The sequence below is a fragment of the Papilio polytes genome, unplaced genomic scaffold, assembly GCF_000836215.1.
Source record: "Papilio polytes unplaced genomic scaffold, Ppol_1.0 DF823510.1, whole genome shotgun sequence".
NCBI lineage: Eukaryota > Metazoa > Arthropoda > Insecta > Lepidoptera > Papilionidae > Papilio > Papilio polytes.
In genome coordinates this window covers 1,793,573-1,816,178 of record NW_013525694.1, presented here as the reverse complement: position 1 = coordinate 1,816,178, position 22,606 = coordinate 1,793,573, and the positions used below count along the sequence as shown (strand labels likewise).

The 22,606-nt window shown below is 34.4% G+C and overlaps 1 protein-coding gene across 1 annotated transcript in view; it reads left to right on the top strand.

The window, feature by feature from the left end:
* LOC106104609 (zinc finger homeobox protein 3) overlaps positions 1-22,606 on the top strand; it is a 104,045-nt gene that overhangs the window by 6,824 nt on the left and 74,615 nt on the right. The window contains exon 2 of the mRNA XM_013284701.1: positions 14,112-14,114. The gene's annotated coding sequence lies outside the window, so the exon portion shown is untranslated. The remainder of the gene's footprint in view (positions 1-14,111; positions 14,115-22,606) is intronic.

The window sequence follows — 22,606 nt, the reverse complement described above, 5'->3', positions numbered from 1 at the left end:
AAAAGCAAAGCTCTCTGTAATAGTTTGCGAAAATTAAAAAGTTTGTTTTCACTCAGACTATTGGATTGGATGCACGCGATGCCTAATTCCATTGCTCGTTCCGTATGTCCTATCCGATTACCCGATACTATAAGGGAAGGCCCGACGGCTCACTCGAATAGTTTTTATTTGTCTAGACAGAGAAATCTGTTTCTGTCTAATTAGCTGGTAATTACTGAACCCTAAATGTAGTCTTCAAAGTATTGTATTTTTACTGATAGTAATAAGTTATTTTTTTCAATTACTAAACCATTTTCTTGACAAATAAGTTGAAACTACAATCACCAGACTAAGCAAGAAAATAGCGTGACAAATTCTCATAAATTCCTCAAATCGTTTACAAAGATAAAGTCCAACTATAATTTCAAGATAAACCAATTCACTTATTAGACTTGCCCTAAACAGTGTTTAGATTCAAATTCTAACAAATAAAAACCGTAAACACTTATGTAAAAATTACATTAAGTTAAATTGGTGCCATAACCCATTGAATTATTACAAACAAAAAACTATCAATTAGATACGACAACGATTATTTATTTAAAAATCGAACGGTCACAATAACCGCGCGCCATCTTGCTAGCGGCGGTGGCCAAATGTTTCCGCTTTAATTTCTCCGGTAATTTGGAGTTTCCGGTCGCCGCCAATCCGTCCCGTCAGCCGACCGTAATTATATTATTTCGGCAATAAATTATCGAATTTTGAATACAGTAGGTGGTTAAAAAGATGGTCGCCGTAATTTCTAGTTAGGCACACCACAATGGTTCAAAAGATCCGAACGTACCGCCTACAAATCATGTTTAAAATAATTTAATTGCATTCACTCTACTTCATTTTTTACTAATTTATGAAAATTATGAAACTCAACAATCTTACTATCCATGTTACTGTTTACATCGTAATAATATAACATACATTACTCTATTACAAATGTAAATATTCCACTCCATTTACTTTTCTGTAATCGGAGTTTAAACGGTCTTAGTTACTGACTTGCATTCACCTTCGCTCACCTCTATAAATACATGACTTGATTTTTAACCTAGATTCTAAGTCCGTAAGCTCGGAGCGCAAACATCGCATGTGTGAATAGACACGGGCAAACTTTATTTCAATCCAGCGAATCGATATCGAGCGATTGCTTGATTCGATTAATTCCGTTGGAAATTAACGCGGCGGGTAGGCAGCGGGTATCGACACGACGCGGTTGCTATAGCAACGCGCCCCATACTTACAACGCACTAATTACGCCACACTGATTGCTTTTCACTTTTTTTCTACCCCACGAGAAACAGACATCACCCTATCCCCATCATGTTCGCAGAGAAAACTTTATCGATTTTGTTGATACTATGTCAGTTATTTTATTGACTGATGTCAATTAATAATGACTAAAAAAACAAGAAAATATAAGACTCCAGGGACGTCTCTACAATACACATGGATGTGTACTTAAATCATACATTTAGATATAATTTAACATTCAAAAGTATATTCTACGTCAACAATAATTAAATAAATTAATATAACCAACTCGCTTCACGAAATTAAAAACTGTTCCCGTCCAGTGACTGTGCACTCAAATTGTTGACGTCACGCCGATCGATGCAAGGAAACGGTTCATTACAGCGCTTTTATTCGTCACACTGATTAATCAAGTGATTAATTACACAGTTCCTATTAGGACGCGACGGTTTGTCGTTTTTTTTTCTGCCAAAGTCCCGTGAGTCGGCGCTGCGGCGTGCAATAAACGCTAATAAAGCATTTTTATGCAAAATCATTTTTAATAGTGAACCGAGGGATTGTTTCGCGAATGTTTCCATGAAACGATTTTATTCGTTTTTAATTACTGCACTAGTGGAAGTAAATTAAAATTGTTTTTTTGATGAATATTGTTGATGGACTTCTGTATAACTGTGTATTGGAATCTTGAAAACTGAATGTTTGTTGCAAAAAAGTTTTACTCAAAAATCTCTATTAATTTATATTAGCGATTTGCGAATAGGATTGACCATTGATCAGATAGAGCGCAGCCCTGACCTTGCCCAAGTTGACTCACACACGCCGATCGCTCGACCCCATGCTTACACACACATAGGTGCGTCTATAAGTCGCTCTCACTGTTACTGCATGATACTTAAACTAGCGTTTTTGGACAATGTCAGTTAATGCCTCAAAACTTATCACTTAAAAGAAGATAAGATCTACTTAATTTGTAAAATGAAGATGTTCAAATGCATTAACTAAATATTTCTAAGAGTATACAAATTATTTCTGTACAAACTTTAAATACAAATGACAAACAAGACACAAACGCCCTCCACTCCCCTCAGCCCACTTGTCACCATACCAACTTTCACTAATCTAACTTGTGCCAAAACATTCTACTTAAATTCGTTGAAATTTAAGTCTTCCTTAATAAAATCTCCCGAACTTCCAACACCGATTAACATTTCAACAATCACAACAGCCGAAAGGCACGCGATCGGTTCCCTCACGGAACAAAGAAAATAACTATATCTAGTTCCCTATAACGCTGATACTATTGATTTTATTTTTTTCTTTTAATACTTTTAATGCGGGCTATCACTACCCATTAACGTTTGTATGTGTGCTGGCCGCGGCGTGCGTACAATGGTATCGGCGTGCATTCGCAACACACATAATTAGTGAAAAAGAGAGGGGGGAGGTAATATTATTAATAAGGGCGACGTGGAGGGTTACAGGGTATGGATCGTTATCTACTCGAGCTTTTGTGTTCTTTTCTATAGATCATTCGGCTATCGATTGTTTAGTCGATACGTCCGTCGTCGGTCTTTAATTATAGGGGCTAACTGGGTAACTGCCGCGAACACCTCGCTTGACACTCTAATGGCGTCTATAAAGGGACGGTTATAATTTTCCATAATTATTCATTTGAACATGGCAAAGTTTCGACAGTTACGAGCCGCGTTAAAATTTAATTCGTTATTGTATTTTGTGATTCATTTCTGAATGTTCGTTTACATTTCTTTGATCGCTGTCTCCATTATTATTTATTTACAGTTAGTTAGTTTCATATTATTTTGTTTGTTTTTCAATTAATTTTACTTTTTGATTGTGTTACTAAAACCTAACCGGTGGAGTACTGAAACTAATCTTAAACACTTTGTAAGGTAAGCACCACTTACAATCTGACGTCAAGATTTTAATGAAATGTGTATTTTAGCATGATATTATTATTTAAGGTACTGTTACATAAATGTTGTTTCAGAATACAGCTCTCAGGTAATTAGAGTATCATAACCCATAGTTAAACTCACTGAATTTCTAATAAGACACGATGCTAGTACGAAATAGACATGTGCGGAGACGGTACTTCACTTATGGTAAGATGGGGTTGCGCCGGGCAAGGGGTACCCGCCACCCCACGCGGGCACCCTAACGCCTTACCCACAAAACAAAAAAATGTGACTCATCAACCCACACACAGACAACCACCTACACCAACGCAATCGACACTATACATTACAAACCTCTTAAACATTCAAGTTATCGACCTTAATGTAACGATAAAAGGTCTTAATTGCAATCGCAAGTGAAAGATAGAGCCGCTGTCGAGCAAACTTAGGTCTCCTATAATCGTTCATTATCGCACACATGCAAAGATCATTCACGTATTGTCCGGCACGCATACCAGTAAGCGTTAATTATATCGGAAAGCAGTGGGTAGGGGTTAGTTGATTTGATTAATTCTTGCTGGAGCCGTCGGCCTTGTCTATGCTATAAACAGTGATATTTTCTAGATAATAAGTTCTAATTGAAGCGCACTGAAGAACGGCATTAAAAACCACATTAAATCACAAGAACTTTTTGAAAAAAGAGAAAATCTTCGAAATGCAGTATTCTGTTCACTCCGTAAAAAAAAACTAGTAACACAAACTACCAGATGTCAGTGAAACTACAGATTAACAAAGGTAATCATATTTTAAAGCAAGTTTTATTTAATTTAGATACGGCATTATTTAAAAACGTAAACGCTGCAATGTATACCGTCTTTCGTTACCACAAACGTAACCAACAATGCTTCGCGTGCTTAATATTAACCGAAAACGAGAAAAAAAGTTGGGAAAAATTTTATTATTGACTGAGCTCGACCCGATCTGGAACACTGACAAATTGCTATGGTTCTTAAAGAAATTTTGTTACTCTCTTTTAGTTTTTGAAATTTTACGAACGTAGCGATCGGGATTTCGGCGCATTGAAATAGCGACAAAACTTTTCTTGCTAATTGCATTCTCACGAATAGCGCTTAAAAAGTGTCGACGTGTCAGGCGATTTGCATTTGAACTTTGTGCTACTTTAAATTTCTTCAAATAAAACAAACATCTAAAATACGTAAGTTTGCGATTGCAGTAATTGAATTTGAATAATTATATAAAAATGAAAATAAAAACATCCATCTCTTAATAGTATGGGGATGAAATTATAATGATAAATGTCACAATATTATCATAATAAAGCAAGTAAGAAAATATCGAACCAATAAAATCCTGAGTAGACTTTATTCACCCTAACACCTTCAGTATTCATGCAAACCACACATTCGGAGAAACGTTATCATCATATGCAAAAATATTAGCTCGTGCCGGACGTATGCAAATACACTAACATATCTCGTATGACACGGACCTACCGACTTTAAACGAACTATGAATTTGCTGCTCGTGCCAAACGAGGGAAATCTAATGGAGGGTGTTATAAAAACTCCTTTGATGCTAGGATATTTTAAGGGAGGTGAGTATGCTAATGCGCGCGTGGACTCTTCATATGCAAAGTGTCCGATGTATCTTTTGTACCATTGTACTCTCTTATTACTCGTGTCAATAAAAAACGTAACATTCCTAGACGATATTCAAATAAATCTTGATTTAAAATTGACTAACTCACTTTAGTAAATTGGTAATGGTTCTTTTTTAGCACATTTTACAAGGTAATCTTAACTGCACTTATTTTTAGTCTGTACTTTAAAATCCTACATACCATATAATATGTAGTTATGTTGTTAATATGAAATTGCATTGATAAATGTAATATTTTATGAGGCATTCGTGAAGTACAGTCGGCAGCGTATTTGTCGCGAACGGTTCGTCCCACCTGTCTGGCGAGTGACACTCCCCGAGCTGCGCCGATCACAGACACTTCGATATTCTCGAATTTCACATGTGTATCTCTAATTTCAATAACACCCTTCTCTACCTGTATCGCCTCATCTACATATCAATGTACGAATCGTCTACGAAATTTCTTTTCTCTTGCCGAAGCGAAGCCCGTGCTCCATATCATTACTACAGTATGAACTTTACTAAAATTGGATCACCCTATACGGTGTCATACCCTTTTGGTAATAGCAACGGTTTCTTTTCATAACGAACTTATTGTAATGCGATATTCGTGTTGTTTCCGTTAAGGGTGAGGTTTTCAGACGACTGTTAGGTGGTTCGATCTCTTTGAGGATTCGGTTTCTAAAGATTAACGAGTACCAACATAAGAAATTGAAGAAACATCAAAGTTGTGGGACGATATTCTCTATGTTCGTTTGTAAATTCTCCAGAATTTCATTTTAACTGACAGATTTAAAGATTCATTTGTAACAATTACGAGATAAGTATCATCGTCGACCCTTCTTCCCATATGAACTCGGTACGCTCAATAGCCTCCTCGGTTCGTCTCCTTTATGTTTATAACCCTTCAGTGTATCTACAATGTGACGCCTCAAATTTATGCACGTAGCCAACAATAGTGGCATCGGCTGCATAATTTGATTACGAAACTTTTGTACGACGAGAGCAGGTATCGGAACGTAAAATTAAATTTAGACCTATCGTTGGTTAATTTACGGATTCCCTCGACCTCTCGATACTCGAAGGGGTCTATCATGCGTGACAATGGCGTTCGATCAATTATTATTTTCTGGTGCACCTTTGATGAAATTTAAAATTGTTACGATAACGGTAGCGGCATTGTCGCACGGTCTCGGTACGGATATCTTTTGTTTGGCATTTGCATATATCAGTTATTGATTGAAAAAATATTCAAATAGCTTTTGGTAATTTCTATCGATTCGTAACGGCTCTTGTAATTTGATACAATAGAAAATTTAGTTCTTGTTTAAATAATGACTTTGTCCGTTAAATGATTTGATTTGAAGTTGCAGTGCAAATTCCTCTTGTAGAATCTATTATTTATTTTTAAATAATACCGTACAATTTAGGGAAAAACAATCTGTTATCTTTATTCCAGTTACAAGAATCTGTTCTAAAACTGAACAATTCTATCACGAGCACCTAATTGTGCCGTCGTGTGGATGTGAAAACATTAGTTGGAAGCACGTCACAATTCTCTTAGCGTTATCAACACTCGCTACTGAATAGGCTTTGTTCTTGTCCCTGTGATGTGGACGTGTTATATGAAAATTGTTATAATGAAATTCAATTCATGAAAGTAGAATACAGCGACTTGTTTCAGGCCGACGAACGTAGTCTAGTCGGGGCATTGAACTTATCAGACTAGTCTGCAATTAATTTTCATTTTAAATTGTTCAAAAATAATAACTAACAATGTAAAAACTATAAGATTAACTGACGTTTCTCACTTTTATAATGTGTAGTTTTCTAACAATAGGATAAATTTTAAAATAAACGAAAAAGAAACTTTTTTCATTACGTTATAAAATCTCTTGATATTCTTAGATAGGTTTCATATCGCGTGTCATCCTCTACCCAAACTATGGCTCGTGGCATGACTACGATTAACGCCACCACGTGCTCTAACTAAATCATTTTCCCCATAGATTACCATAACAAACATACAATTTAAGATTACGTTCGCACCATCATCTTCCAGGTACTGAGTATTTTGCATCTATTTAAATAATTTAAAGTGACGCGTGTTAAGATCTTCCTAATTTGAATATACCGGAACAGATAGATGTGGCAAGTGCCATGTCTATAAGAAATGAGATGGTTAGTGCTGTGAACACCCTGTATATTAATGTAAATACATGCATACTTTTAAAACATGCTGTATATTTATTAGATCATATAAACGTTTTGATATAGTTCATATACACACGATATGACAATAAATTCATGGATTAGTGAAACTATCGTCCCCATTTTTATTGAACTTAACTAAAATGTTTAATTCCAACAAAGTAATGTATTTATAGTAACTACATATAGGTACAAGTACCTTCAATTTCGTTCCTCATTCATAAAATTTTCACGAGCATTAACTCCAGTGATGTTTCATTACATAATTCGCATGCGAGTACGAGCAACGGATCCCGGCCTCGCTCGTGTCCTTCACTCAGCCGTAGATAGTCATTTGCATACCCAAAAAAGAACGACTGTTATGTAAATGCTTCCTTAGAGGAAGGCATTATGTACCGCATGTGGGTACGTCACGAGACAGATGTAATATTGGCTCGTGCTCGGTAATGTATGCAAAACATATCTCTGCCTACCTTTGCCTAGATACGCCGCATTACCGACGTCACGATTTGCATTTAACGCCTTTACTATTTTATCAATAGCGTGCAGATCCTTTGTTACTGAACCACTGAATATCAAACGATGATATTAAACTTCATGATGACGTACTTATTTATTAATGTGTAAATCTCTTTCAATTGGTCCTTCGAGCAGGATATGTAAATAAGATGTTCGAATATATGCGTTTATAATATTTATATCTTGAGTATGCATAATGATAATGCGTTTAAGTGTTTAGTGATGCAGAATAATTCTATACTAATTCGTGAAATGAATTTCTCCTAACCTCAAAACTATACCAAGACATTGTAACTGCGTACGAATTAAAAGTATAGCGTCATTGGCCATTGTATAATATTCATAAAACTGCAGACAAGTTGCAAGTGTAAATGAGCGAGGTCGTCGGAAACCCTATCGCTGTTGCAGCGGCCACTCTATGGCTTCGGAAATTAACTAGCTCAGTAATTAAATACAATGTAATTACTTAATTCAATCAAGCGTCAGATACGCCGTCGTTTTCTGAACACAATATAATCTATTTAGGTTCCTACTCAAGCATTAAATCTACTTAATAAGCGTTATAAGTTACGTATATTTTACCCTATAACGGTACTACATCAAACACGTCTTCAAAATAATAATGTTGAAATAAATTAAAAGAAAACAATAAAAATTAACAGCACTATAAATCAGTTTTAATATTTCTTGTTTTGTAATAAAATCGATTTTGTATCGATAATACGTATAACAACGATGTAACCGCCTACTAGTGATGCGAATGCCCTAACATTGATACTATTTTGTTTGTGTCCGCGTGACGGACGTGGGTCGTCCGGCCGGACGCGGGCAACACCGGCGCCGGACCCTGGCCCATTCATTGCCCTAATCAATAGTGTAGGTGTTCGTACAACTGTTAATTAACTACGCACAGAGAATTCTACATTTCATTAGATAAATGACTCATTATCTTATTCCAAGTGTAGACAATGTTAACTCGATTCTAATAAACACGAATTTACTAATAATGTAATGTCTTCAAACTGAAAACCTACATTTTTGAGTAATCAATCTCTAATATATTCTCTGTCATATTTAAATATCTGAACGTACCTAGTTGTTCCGGGCGCTAATAGATTATAACCGCAATCAAAGATTATGAAGACATTTAAGAGTTCACACGCGTATTCATATGTTTGCTTACAATCGATATATCGACCGTTGGCCAGGAGTGGGCCACGGGCTTCCGGCGCGACGCCGGACTGTCCCTACGAGTACTGACCCTTGTCAATCTCAGACACTTTGTCTCTATTTACCTTGTTATACAAACCACGTATCTTAATATGTATGATTTTTAATTAAAACTTTCATAACATGCGTAGCAATAATAGAGGTTGGATCGTGGAAAGCCGAAATGACTCTTAAAGTTTGACTAAGTTTATGGTTCATTTTCAAAGCTACATAAGTCACGAATGAAAGTAGGGAATTAATTAAATATTCTAAACTGTGAACATCGTCGCATTATAGTAAAATAAACAAAACTGTTACTTAGCAAACAATAGATTATTTATGTTCAAATATAACGTAATACTTAATCAAAATATAATTCCTCAGTGTTTCTACGAAAGGACAACGTCACAGGTGGGGTGCGGTTATCGGGACATCTCGACCACTTCACGCGCCTTTTTGACACTTGACCGACGCTTTGGACCCTTCGTAATTTCACCGATACAACTTAAATATACACGTGTTACAAGCGTAATTACACGCTTTATCTGTGACGTTTTGATGCTATTACATTCTTTGTAGTATGATAGATCGTTTCTTACATCATTTGATAGTGCAACTGGTGAATTACAAAAAAAAATTAAGAATAAAAAATTACATTACAGAATATTATTTATTACTTAAATTAAACGTAGTTAGTGTATTTTTGTTCAAATGTTTTATACTAGCTGTTTCCATGCAATTTCATCAGCATAAAACTATTTTATTGTTTACATCTGTCAAATCGTCAATTGCATATGTCAAAATGACATGACACAACTTGGCCTTCTGCTTCCTTAATGTTGGCAGCAATTTATGGTCTCTTTCGCACATTAGGGTTTTTATCCAAAATATTTACCTCCTAAACAAGTCCATTTCATACGAAAAATAAACAACATATCTGACACGTCAATGTTATACCTTAATTCCTACATTTTAACTGTCATACTTTGTAAGAGCTATCGTTAAAGGTGGCTCGTTAAAAAAATGGTTAATTTAAACCGCGTTAGACCGTCCTATATTTTTCTTGTATCGTAAATAATGGTCGACAATGGTGTGCGAGCAATTAAACCGAAGTAAGGAATACGAGCTGCTAATGTCTTATTTATGGGCTCCGTCGCATTGAACATACAATTTTCACATGCTTATCCCCGGTGCTACCTGGGTGCAAGATTTGCGGTGCTTACTAGAGCACACAGACTTATGGAACATTAGAAGTGGCATTTTTTTTTTATTAAATAAAAAGAAATTTTGTTATTCGTTATTATTAATTGTTATTATTGAAAATAATACTTTTACCATTACCATACATACTTTTTACACATGATTTAAAAATTTATATTGGAACTAATTATATAGACTTTTAACTATAGCATATTTTTTAAATAACATATTAGAATAAATTAGTAGAACTAGCTTGAAATAAGTTGAGCTCCAAATTGATAAGGAGTGCAGCCAGTAATCTTATCTGGGTTACTGCTGATTTATAAAAAAAGTTGTTTTTTAATAAGTAGACTAGCCAACGTTAGAATGAATTCTAATCCAAAAACTGAATTTCACTATTAGTTATGAGCTGTCTACAACTTTCTTAACTCTATAACACGGGGTGATTTTTTACGGTTTCCACTCGACTAGTTTGTATCGGCGCGATTTTAATACTCGTTTAGATGGCTATTTAACCCGTACATCAAGTAGATCGGATGTACCTTTTACGGTGCCATATAACATGTCAGAACACGTCAGAAATGGTTATTTTATGGTTCTTGCCTCGGTTGGGGTGCGTTCAGATTTCGATGTCATAACATTTTGAATTCTCGATACGTCATCTTGGCAGCGTATAAAGTGATAAGCTGTTATCATAGTTGTAGTAAACTTTGATACGGTTTTTATGGAACTCAGTAGTTAACATGCTTGTTTATAAAGGCATAAACTGTTATAACTTGAAACACGATATCATAAGATATTTCTATTATTAGTAATAATAAGCATTCTCAAAATCATCTTAAGAATATTTAAGCATTTAATCACAACTTCTAAATTGAATTTACATTATTTTAATTATTAATATTTATAAAAAGTTAACATTTAAAAAATAAACAAAAACTATTAAATAATTTAATACAAATGTACTCTGAAAATAAACGAGAAAATCGTATTTTTTTGGGAAGTAAATTCCTTTAATTTACCCCACAACTATCGACTATACCAAGTATACGATGAGAATAAACCCAACCCCATATGCTGTACTATTCACTAGTACGTTAGTTGGTTTTAGGATTAAAAATATTCTCATTGAAAATGCCTCCTAAGGGTCACGAAAATAATATAAATATATCACTTTACAATGTTTAACAAAGTTTGTAGTGCTTTGTGGTACCAATCAATGGTAAGTAACATTGCAAGACATGAGATTCTCAAAGTTTAAACCATATTGAGCCAAATAAGAACAAAGTAAGGGATGATCACTACAGAATAAGATGGTTTAGTAGAAACTTCTAAAATACAGGATAAATTATACAATACTAGGTTATGCTCGCGACTCCGTCAACGTGGTATTTGAACAAAAACAAAAGTAGCCTATGGGTTCTTCCAGCTATGTAGATCCAGATTTGTTAAGCCGTTTATGCTACAAACTCTAACAAACATCCATAGCATTCGCAAAAGACTAATGTGTCAAATGTAAGAGGATAAGATAATTTAGGTTGGCCATTGGAGTCTAAATATAGATACCTCGTTAGTTTTAAAAATTAAAGAAAATTTGACTCAACTTTGAGAACCAGTGACAAATGGTACGTTGACGAAGGTCGTATTAATCCTAACAAAATCTTCACGCTTACCGAACACAGTTCAAAACAATTTCTACTCTATTAAAACCGTCTACCGTTCGATAAATATCCCCCATTTATTTATTAAGGATTACCTCTTAAGGTTAACCTCGAGAAATATTTGAGTTCTGTCTGAATAGCGTTGATTTTAAAATTAATTATAGGGTCGTCGTAAAAATTACTTATTTAATTTTTAACTTAAAATTACGTTATTAACGGCTAAAAACAAAAGATGGTTTTAAAATATTTGAAGTAGCATAACCGTATTGCATACAAGAAAATTTTGGATTTCAGTGCATTTTAACATTAAAGATTATGTATCTACGCAGCATTTACTTAAAAATAATATGATAACTCTTATGTAAATGTAAGCGGTGATAGTAATTTCAGAAAGAGGTAATTTAAAAGTAAAAGAAAACATTTGTTAAGGTAATTTTGATTGAAATAATTTTAAAATAAACAAAATTTTCATTTTAATTTTCTTAAAAAATTAAAAGGGTCTACAATTCTACTGGCCTATCGTGACCGACTTCTCTACATTAGAACGAACTAATAATAACCACAAACACAATTTCGGTTAAAACGCAAACCGCGTGAAAGTTTCAAACTTTTTTTGAGAAAGTTTTAAGGGTGCGACACTATGAAGTCGATAATTAAGGCGTATTCAGCCTCTGATCGGAAACTATAAATAATAGAGCTCCCGAACGGACCGGATCTCCTTTGTGAACAATTATTATGTGTTCTTTATTCAATGGAACCCTTTCCAATCGATCAGATTGGTTTAATAACATGTTTTAGAGTTTTCACTTCTTATCACGCAGGTGTGTTTAATTTGATATATTCGTTTTTTACCAATAATTAGTCTATGTAACGCTGTAAACACATTCGTGAGATAATCCAAGGAGTATTTAATAGTTTTTTTTATAATCTAAGAACTGGCGACATATAATTGTCTTAATTTTAATTAGGAAACTTGTTTTCACACATTTCAGTAGATTTCTAAAAGTCAGTACAACATTTTAAGATGATTTCGCATATGTTAGTACATAACATATTAATGTTTATGATAATTATAATATTTTTTTTACACATTTGTTCTAGCTGTGATTTAAAATAGGGGTTCAACTTCGCTCGCCATTTTAAAGCGTAAACTTTAATTAAAGAAAATAATGAGTACAGCGACACAAAGCCCGTTTGCAGAAATCCCCGAATGTCAATCAATTCGATAATCTACACAAAGCTTTAAAACATTCCTTGAAAGAAACAACAATAGAAAAAGTAATCGACCTTAAAATTTTATCAAGAAAGAAACTGTTACAATTAGACAGTTTTTGTTGGGTATTGAATTAGAAATGAATAAAAACTTTTAAGCGACAAAAATACGGAGTTCACAATGACACGTCATGTTAGGGTTGATGGGTTTTTTCTTTGCTCCCTAAGGAAGTGTTGGGTGACACCGCCGGTCGCAATTTTTGACGAAGGGCATTGTCATTTTTTTAACGATTAAAACCGTAAGATCATCTTGCATAAATTAATACGTATTGGAGCAGAACATGAATATTCCCAGGTTTATTATTAGAACACATTGCTAGCTCTCACGACTTGGTTAAATAAGATGATCACTGATAAGGACTTTATGTATTTATTCAACAATTGTGGAAGATCCATCACTAAATATGTATGAAAATTCTTACTAGATAGTACTATACATGCAAAAGTTTATATGGGTGGATGTTTGTTTGTTTTTAGCCTAAACTGCTGAACAGCTCTCGATGAAATTTAACATAGATTTAAAGGATAATCTGGACGAAAACATAGACTACTACCTTTTGCTTTTTTTTAATTAAACATGAATAGAGTCACGGGAAGTAACTAGTGATTCATAAATTTGTGTCTAAATCTGAAACTACACAATTAGTGAAATTATGTACTATCTGCAAAATATAGTAACGTTTCAAAAGTAAATGTTCATGGGAGGTGCAATACAATTTATTGCCCCCTCCCAGTCTAAATGGACAAATTTACGACACTCTGTACATAATAAATCATTTTCGTCGGCGACATTTTAAATACATTTTTATAACCGAGCCCGATGTACTAACTAGGCTGAGATCGGAGGCGAAATTTATAACTAATTTGCGAATAAATCTTCCGAATCTACAGGGGGGAGTTTTTTTGAACGTCTTCAGTATTCTATACAATGTAAAAGGACTATTACGTTGTGTATCGATAATTGTCGCACATATTTTAAAAATTCTCCCCCAAATCTTTTTTTAGAGCTATCATCTTTGAAAGAAGCGATCTATGTGAAATAGGGAAACGAGCATTATCTTTGAGAAACACAATAAAAGCTAATATCTAGAGATTCTTTGTTACGTTTACGGCATTAAGTATTTTTTTAAGATTATGAGAATATTTTTAATAAGTAAGGAATTTTCTTTTGTTACAGAAGGTGAGTGAAGAAGCACAATACAACTTATTAGCTAAGAAATCGAAGCATTTCGATTGAAGTAAGTTTTTAATTCTATACAGACATTATATTTAGAAAAGCCCTTTTGTAATTCTATTCAAAACAATTGTATTTGAAATACGTATCATAAATTTATATCTCTAAAAGTCGTTTGAATTTGACATCTTGCTTTTTCCACAAGAACAGGAAATATGAGAAAGGTCGTAGCTTTTAATAAGCCTTACGTGTGATAATTACAAGTTTTTAATTTAGTTAAAACTAGCTTTCGCCCGCTATTTCGCATGCGAGAAATTATAAAAAATCAAAAGTAGCTAGCCTATGTGTCCTTCTAGACTATCCTCTACATTTGTGCCAAATTTCATCAAGAACCGTACAGGCGTTTAGGCTACGAACTCTAACAAACATCCATCCATAAAAACTTTCGCATTTATAATTTCAGTTAGATAGTAAAATTAGTTTGTAACTTATGGACAAAATTAATTCTGACTTTTGAAGTCTATGATGATCTATGAAAAAAATCTGGGAGCTAGTGAGTTCATATGCGATCGACTGTGTCGGACGTATCCGCGACTTTGTATGTCATTTAAAACAATGCCTGTCGGCTGTCGCCTGCCCACATTGTGTCACCCGGTTCAATGGACGCCGAGTGACAGTTCAAGCTTTTTATCATAGGCAAATAGAAAGCGGCCACCACGCTCAATAGACTTAATAAATAAATTTAATCAAGTATTCAGAGCGTCACATTTTTTTGTGTAAGCACTTTGATTGTTTGCAAATAACTCGATGTCGATGACAGGTTGAACTTTTATATTCAAGAAGAAAAATTGCCCGTTTTATGATTCAGAAATATTTTTGTTGTTTTTATTAAATTGAAACGTCAATGATCTCGTAATATGCAAAAATACCTACATCACGACACGAATGCTTTACAAGTTTTGTGTCAATAATAAAGAACAAAAGCTTAGTTAATTTCATAGATCATTTCTATTATAAAACTAGAACTAATAAAATAGAAAGGTAATTCAATGTATAAATCTGTAAAGTAACAGACAGTTTTCAGAATTTGATTTATCACTTTGGAAAATTACTTTTTTGTGTCTCGATAACTTTTTAAATCAAACAGTATAGTTAAAATAGAAATAAAAATAATAAAAATGTATTAAAGTACTGCAAACAAAGTGTAAATTAGTCTTCATTAGTTCAAGTTGTGTTTACTAGAGAATAAAGCCGTGATTACATTAACGAGCGGAGCGCGGATGTCGGGCGAAGCGGAAAACAGTAGCGGCCCGGCCCCGCCTCGCTTCCCCGCGAAATCGTATCTATTTACGCAAACCACGACAATGGGTAATGACGATCGTTAGTTAGTTACTACTATGCGGTGCTTGTACACAAGTAATTGACATTATTTTACAATTTCTCCATCTTTTTTTTCCTCCCGGCGTAATGAAATCGCGTGAAATCGTGCCCACTCGCCTGTACAAAGCCCGTAAACAACGCAATGACAACTTATTATTGTTGTACAGATTACGATAGGGCCGAGTAACCGCAAAATTATAACAAATTATCGATACTTGAATTTGTCCACTTAATGTTACCAAACTGTGTTCTTACGAATAAACAAATTATTATGAAAATTGTATCAAAAGTTTTGATGATTTTTCAATTTTAGATTTGAAAATAAATAAAGTTACGGGAAATTAATACACTGCCTGTTTATAAAACATCGCCGCTTCTTAGCTACCAAATCATCACGTGGCAAGCTTTGTTTTGTCAAACTTCACTTAAGAAAATACGATATTTGTAATATTTATTATAAAATATGAACATAAAATTTATCAGCAGATTTTAGTACAATCACGATCAGAATCATATTAAGTATGTTATTGACTTCGAATTCCGGATTGTTGGAAGGAAATGCAATCAGAGATAATATCCGCACACGATCTATCACCTACTCGCCATCGGAGGCGGCAGTTAGCTCTCTCTACATATAATTTAAAGCCATTAAAGACATCTGCAGACCCCAGCAATGAGCTCCGCTTACTTGGGATGCGTAACGTCCCTCTGGTGCCCTTTTTTGTGCTCCGTACGTACGTGCGGGGGTGACTTTTTCGTGCAAGGGGTGAGCGCTTAGGGTGTTCTTATGTTTATGGCCCCGATGTTCTTGACTCATATACCTCGTTTTATGAAAAACTCTGCCTCGAATTGCCGTTTTGAGTCATTATCTTGTGTCGGTATGCGTGGGGAACGAGCTTCGTGACTTAAACTTCAATATTAACTTAGGTTATTGACATGCCTTGACGTTTTATGTCTTAAAAATTAAAATGTAGTCAATATGGTAACAACAACATTCGTATGCGATACAAATTAAAGTGTCGATATTTATTACACGCGACATCGTGTCCGACTTTGCGGTATTATAATAAATTTATTACTTTTATTGACACGATAATGTCGAAAAGTGTATATGTTATATGTTAATACAAATATATTAGAATGTTTAGATGCTCGCTTTACCTTTAAGTATTTTGTTTAAGTGCTGTTTCATTATAAACCTATAATGTACTCCATCATAATTAAATGATAATGAAATTAGAAAAAGCTAAGTTGTCAACGACTTTAAATTACTAACAGGATTTCCAATTTTTCCTTCAGGTTTGGACGAATTGATATTTGCATGTTTACTAAGTGCTGGGACTGTTAAAAAATTTTTTCGTACGTTTAAAATTTTTATTCAAGACGTTGAAATAAAACAATTTACATTTTCATTAAAAGTTTACAAAGATTCGATTTTATCATAATTAACATATTAAAATCACAAATTTACTTGTTTATTGCTTTTGAAGTCAGTACCGGAACCGTAAATAGTTTCGTCTTGAAATGTTATATTAGAAATCAGAATTTAATCTATCACTGCTTACCTAATATAACTATTGTTATATTATTTTTACGACAAGAAATATTACTTTGACCTTTTAAAAGCTCACCAAAGTGCTAGTATATTATTCTTTAATTAATAAATGTTGTATAATTGCTTATTTTTAAGTTTTTAAAAAATATCTCAAAGTATCAGGTGATAACTTAAGTTTAACTAGTGATATATCTTCACAACAGATTCTCCTTATGTCTTACACATAAGGAGTGTGTCGGGAATAAAAACAAAAACAAATTGGCACGTTTAATCACAACGCGTTCTCTGATTAAAGCGAAGACCCTCCGCCCATAAAAACATTATCGTCGCGTCCCTCCGCATAAAAAAACATAAAGAACAAATACAATGGGACAGTCCGATGGCGATGCATCAGATATTGGCAGTTAGTAACATCCACGCGATACGTCTTAGCTGATTAGATCCGGCGACCGATGATCATCGCGCCACTCTTATGGCCGATTTCAATTGTAAAGCTCTTAGATGTGTTTTTTTTCAGCGCAGTTTGCCTTTATCGCTGTAGTTTTTATCGTTATGGCAATAACGTTTATTGTCTTTTTATCAAAACACTAATAACTCATGTTCTTGAGACATTAAGTTAGAATGTTTTTGTTGTTAATAATATAAGTTACAAACGCAATCGTTGAGTTCCAAAACTTAATTTTTATCAATCCAGAAGTACTTATGTACACCTCGTAAGACATGTATTAAAGTTTCATGATAACGAACGAGAAGGAATACTATCGAAGTCATTAAAAATACTGCAAACAAAATTGTACCTAGTTACAATATGGGTATAATAAACGAAAGTAATTTGCCAATCGTATTGAATACATTAAATTGAAAACACACTTAGGATTAGGTACATCTTATTTCCTTTTCAATTCTTTAGAAGTCCGAACACAAATAGCCTTAAGGATAAAACCAAGATGTATTGAGAAAAACAGTCTCGCACATTTCTGGCGATATTATGCTTAATGCACCCCCACACAAATTATCGATTAGAAGCTTTTTTATGCAAGAGGGAGTGCGTAGGGGAGCGCGCCCTGGGGCGAGTGGCTGAAACAAAAAACGCTTGTGAAGAGTGAAATAAAAAGTTTAAACAAGTAGGATTGCAGTGCTGGCCCCCAAGACGTAGGAAAATCAATAGTCGATGCCGCCCGATGCAAATCTTTTGCATTCTTCATTTGAATTTCAATTCAGTAGCGAGTTTGAAAAAGGACTTTATTTTTTAGTACTTAATTCTACAGCTTTTTGTTTGTTTTCAAATCTTGTATTGAATATTGTGAACTAATGAAAACCATTAATTCATTTGGAACTTTTATAGGCTGTGTCTGTTCCATTACTGGTCCTTTATATTTTTCAATAAAACACAACACTGGAAATATGGAATAAAGTACTCAAACAGTGATCCCTTAACGTAATTTTCAGCGGTAAATTCGACAGCCTCTATTCTACTTATCCTATTTAAATATTACTCAAGACTATAAACTATCAATTTTGGGGTCGACTTTAAGTTCTTAGTCGTAAGAAAGTCTGAATTTTAAGATTTACAAAAACAACATATTAATTTCGAAACATTGTAACGACTCAATAATATCTAGCAGGAATCTAAATAAGTAACATCAATCAATGACAACTGCCTTAAAATATACGCTTTCGTAGCTACATCCTTAGTATACACTCGGCCCAATTAAATCACCCCAGGGCTCAGATGTACCACTCTCCTTGATCGTTCGAGCGTCATCTTTAAATTTCCGTCGTTAAGATTTAATTTTTATCAAGGCGCGGGGTGGCCGGGAGGGGGCACCTGTCGCGCCAAATATTTTCCTCCGTAGTTTTTTCCCTCCTTCGATGGCACTTACTCGCCTCCCCTCCGTACGCATTTTTTTATCATTAAAACTCGGAGTGGGGTCGCCGAACCCGCGTCGTTGCCCGCCAGCGCTGTCATAACAAAACAGAATTCTAAGCCTCGGCCTCGGACCGGCTGCTTTTTGCAACTTCTATTTCTAAATTTAACTTATTTCCTACATACTTTCTTGATTCATAAACAATAATATTTTATGCACGATCGCAAATCATACAATAATAATAAATTTTTATGTCGGCTTAAATGAGGAATGTCACTGAGTGGTACCACGCGTTTTTATTAATTAATAAAATTTACTGGGTCATTTAGTTACAGTACAGCGAGATATTGTTCGACCTAGTGACGTCATCTGTATAGATTAAAAATCTATACCCAATAACAGTACTACGTGCATTAACACTTTTCGAACGATTTAAATTTTGTAAACATTCGATCTTACTTTCATAGTTTGTTCACTACCTAATATAAAATATTATACGTAAAATAACAAAGTAATTTTGCACCATCATAATACATCTATAATAGTGATGCATATGTCGTATATAGGTACATCGTCTAACAGTCTTAAGGCGTCACGACTAAGTCCAATAAGGCACTGCGTGGATGACACATTTCACTTAGCCTCAACACGAGGCCTGTAATTAAGCCGGCTACGTGTTAATTACGGGGGGCGCGAGCCACACCTAACTCCGATTAATTTCCTTTGACGTGGTGGTTGTCTTTGTTTTGCATGTATTCTTACACACCTTCCGTGATTTCGCTTCAAAATCATTTTAGGGACGTATGTAAAAATTATTTAATTCTTATAACTTATCTTATATTCTTTTTAAAGATTCATAATTTGTAAACCTGTGTGTAATGATAAATAAAGGTATTGTTATCTTCTCTCTGAAAAACTTATTTTCCAATTACGGAACACTAAATAGAATTAACCGGCAACGAAATTAAACAAACTTTCGTTGAAAACTTTGCGAAAGAAAACTGCCATAATGTTATTAGCAACAGCCTCAGCGTCTAATCCTCCCCCATCACCTAATTAATGCCATCAAGTTTATTTTGTGAAAAAGTTTCCACTTCGCCGGAAGTAATTTCACGCCAGGCATTAGTGGGGCCAAACTTCACACTTAGCTCTCTCGGTAAACACTCATGACGTTTCCTAATTAACGGACGCAATTAGCGGTCGAGCTCGATGGACTGCGGGGGAGGGTAGAGGTAGCGGGAGGGGGTGATAAGTGGCCCGAAGCGGAAAAAGTTGGGAGAAAATTCGAGAGCTTAAGGGTGTCCGTTCACCACAGCAAAGATGCATAGAGGAAGTTAAGAAATTTATCGTTTATTTTATTTCTTTCTTACCAGATTTCTCTATTTAAATGGTAGAAACGTTTCAATAGCAAAATATTAAGCATTCATCTGAATGAAGAATAGTGCTTCTAAATAATAATCATCAAATCATATAGAGATCGGCTACCAATTTTTACGTAAAACTTGTTATAAAGGAGCATAACTATTAACAATAAGAGTAAGCTTCTCAATCATAAGGCGAAACGTAGAACAGATTGTTGTATGACGTTTCACTCTAGTGTGTCATCATGCTTTCAGATAAGAAAGCGTGAGATGTTCGGACGATGTTCTACCGCACTTAGCTCGCTGTCTGTAACGTACAGACACGTCGGAATGACCTTGGGAGACAGATAAAAAGCTGTTTCTTGTTAGTTCTATCTAATTAACGCCTTGAGAAATTATCTACCCACCTATTACTGGCCGAAATAACATTCCACTTATACTTAAAGTGAAGACAAATGTTCCTAATTGGATATATTTATGAGCGTGTATTTAACTTATGTGTTTCTAGTATTATCAATGCTTGGAATATAAGATTGGAGATTAACGAAATAATGTACGATAGAACAGTTGGTTGCTTTTTGTACATTTTCTAATATTGTAGAAGTAAATTAACTTGTTTCTAAAAACACATTCAAATAATGCACCTACATCTTTTCGATTTAGGCATCAAAGAATTATATTAATTGTTGCAATATTAAAAAGTTATTTTTTATTTCAGTTTGTAAATCTGTGGTCACGTATTAAATCAATGAAAATAAGTTACTACAAATAGTTACAACTAGCTGTTCCCGTGCGGCTTCATCCGCATGAAAATATATAGCCTAAAGCATGACGTAAGTGTGGGGCTTTTTACTAAAAAATGAATTATTCAAAAATATGCTGTAATTGCTGACATCTTAGGCAACAAAGAAGTGTGTGTTTACGCTTTATTATAATAGTATAGATAAGTAATAACTAGTTCAGATACATTAATACAACAAATATTAGCAGACGACAACGCGGCGCCAGTAAATAAATATCATTCGGTTATTTCCATCTTAATTACGGATTCATTGGTGGCTATAGAGAGCAAATGAAAAATAACTTTCACTCATAGTCTCGTCTTATTAACATTCCGCCCCCGCGCCTCTTCCGATGAGTAATTGCTTTCTTAATTCGCGTCATCCATCCTCAAAATAGGGCAATTTTTCATTCGGCTACCCGAGACTTGTATGCGACCGTAAAATGTACGCACACAAACACTCACGACCCCATTGCTGTTAGGGTGGTCAAAGGTAAAAACGGTCTGTATGTACTTATACAACCAAGGCACAGATTTCGGAGAATATTACTATTATACACACAAGAGATCAAGATTTTTGTATGTACGAGTATGTAACTTATGTATTACAAAGTTAATCACCCTTAAAATCTAATCAGTATAGTGTATTTGAAGCAACAACAAAAGACGCCCACGGTATTTCATCAATACTCAAACTTGCGCCAAAATGTTGTTCTCATTGCCAAGAAGTCGAGCCAGTTCATGCCCTAGCACTCTATAAGGTAATTAAAGTAAGCCCACAATGTCTTGTAATAGAAGAAATGAGGTAGGTAGAGAGTGGAAAATGAGAAAAATACTTTTAATTATCCGGCTCCAAGGACCACAATGTATAGGATAAAGAAATTTAAAATAAAATTTACCATTTTGTATATGATAATTTTGTATATAGAAAATTGTGAATAGAAAAGGTATAAAAAATACACTGAAATTAACAAATTGTATTAATTCTTTTTTTTTAAATGGTATAAGCCTAATGACATGAAAGAACTCCTCGAACAATTATCATTACACAATATATGATATCATAGCTTTCACTAATATTCTTTTCATTTTCATAAAACCATTCCGCATTAAAATTTACATTTTAACGACAGCCACGCGAACTCAATCTAACTCTTTATGGCATAAAGCAAAAATGAACAAAATTAATTTACAACGTATAAGGTTATAAAGATTTTAGACTTTAAAAAAATAACAAGACGTAATAATAGCCGTAAGTATAGCGAAAGCCGGGCTTAACAACGTCAAATCGTTAGTCTCGTGTTTGCGGGCCAGTGGCTTTTTTCCCTTTCTATGCCTTAATTTATTCCCCGAAAATTTAAAAGGATTCTGGGGAGACGCAGAGCGTCGTTAGCGATATTGTAATTTTATTATTTGTATTTTTTCGAATACTTTTAATCACTCGGTCTCGGCTTCGCTGTGAGGGGAAAGGAAATCAGATTTCAATTTCAATTAGTGAAGGATCTTCGCAGGACGATCGGGAGCCGGTGAATGAGTATTGATAATTTCAGTCG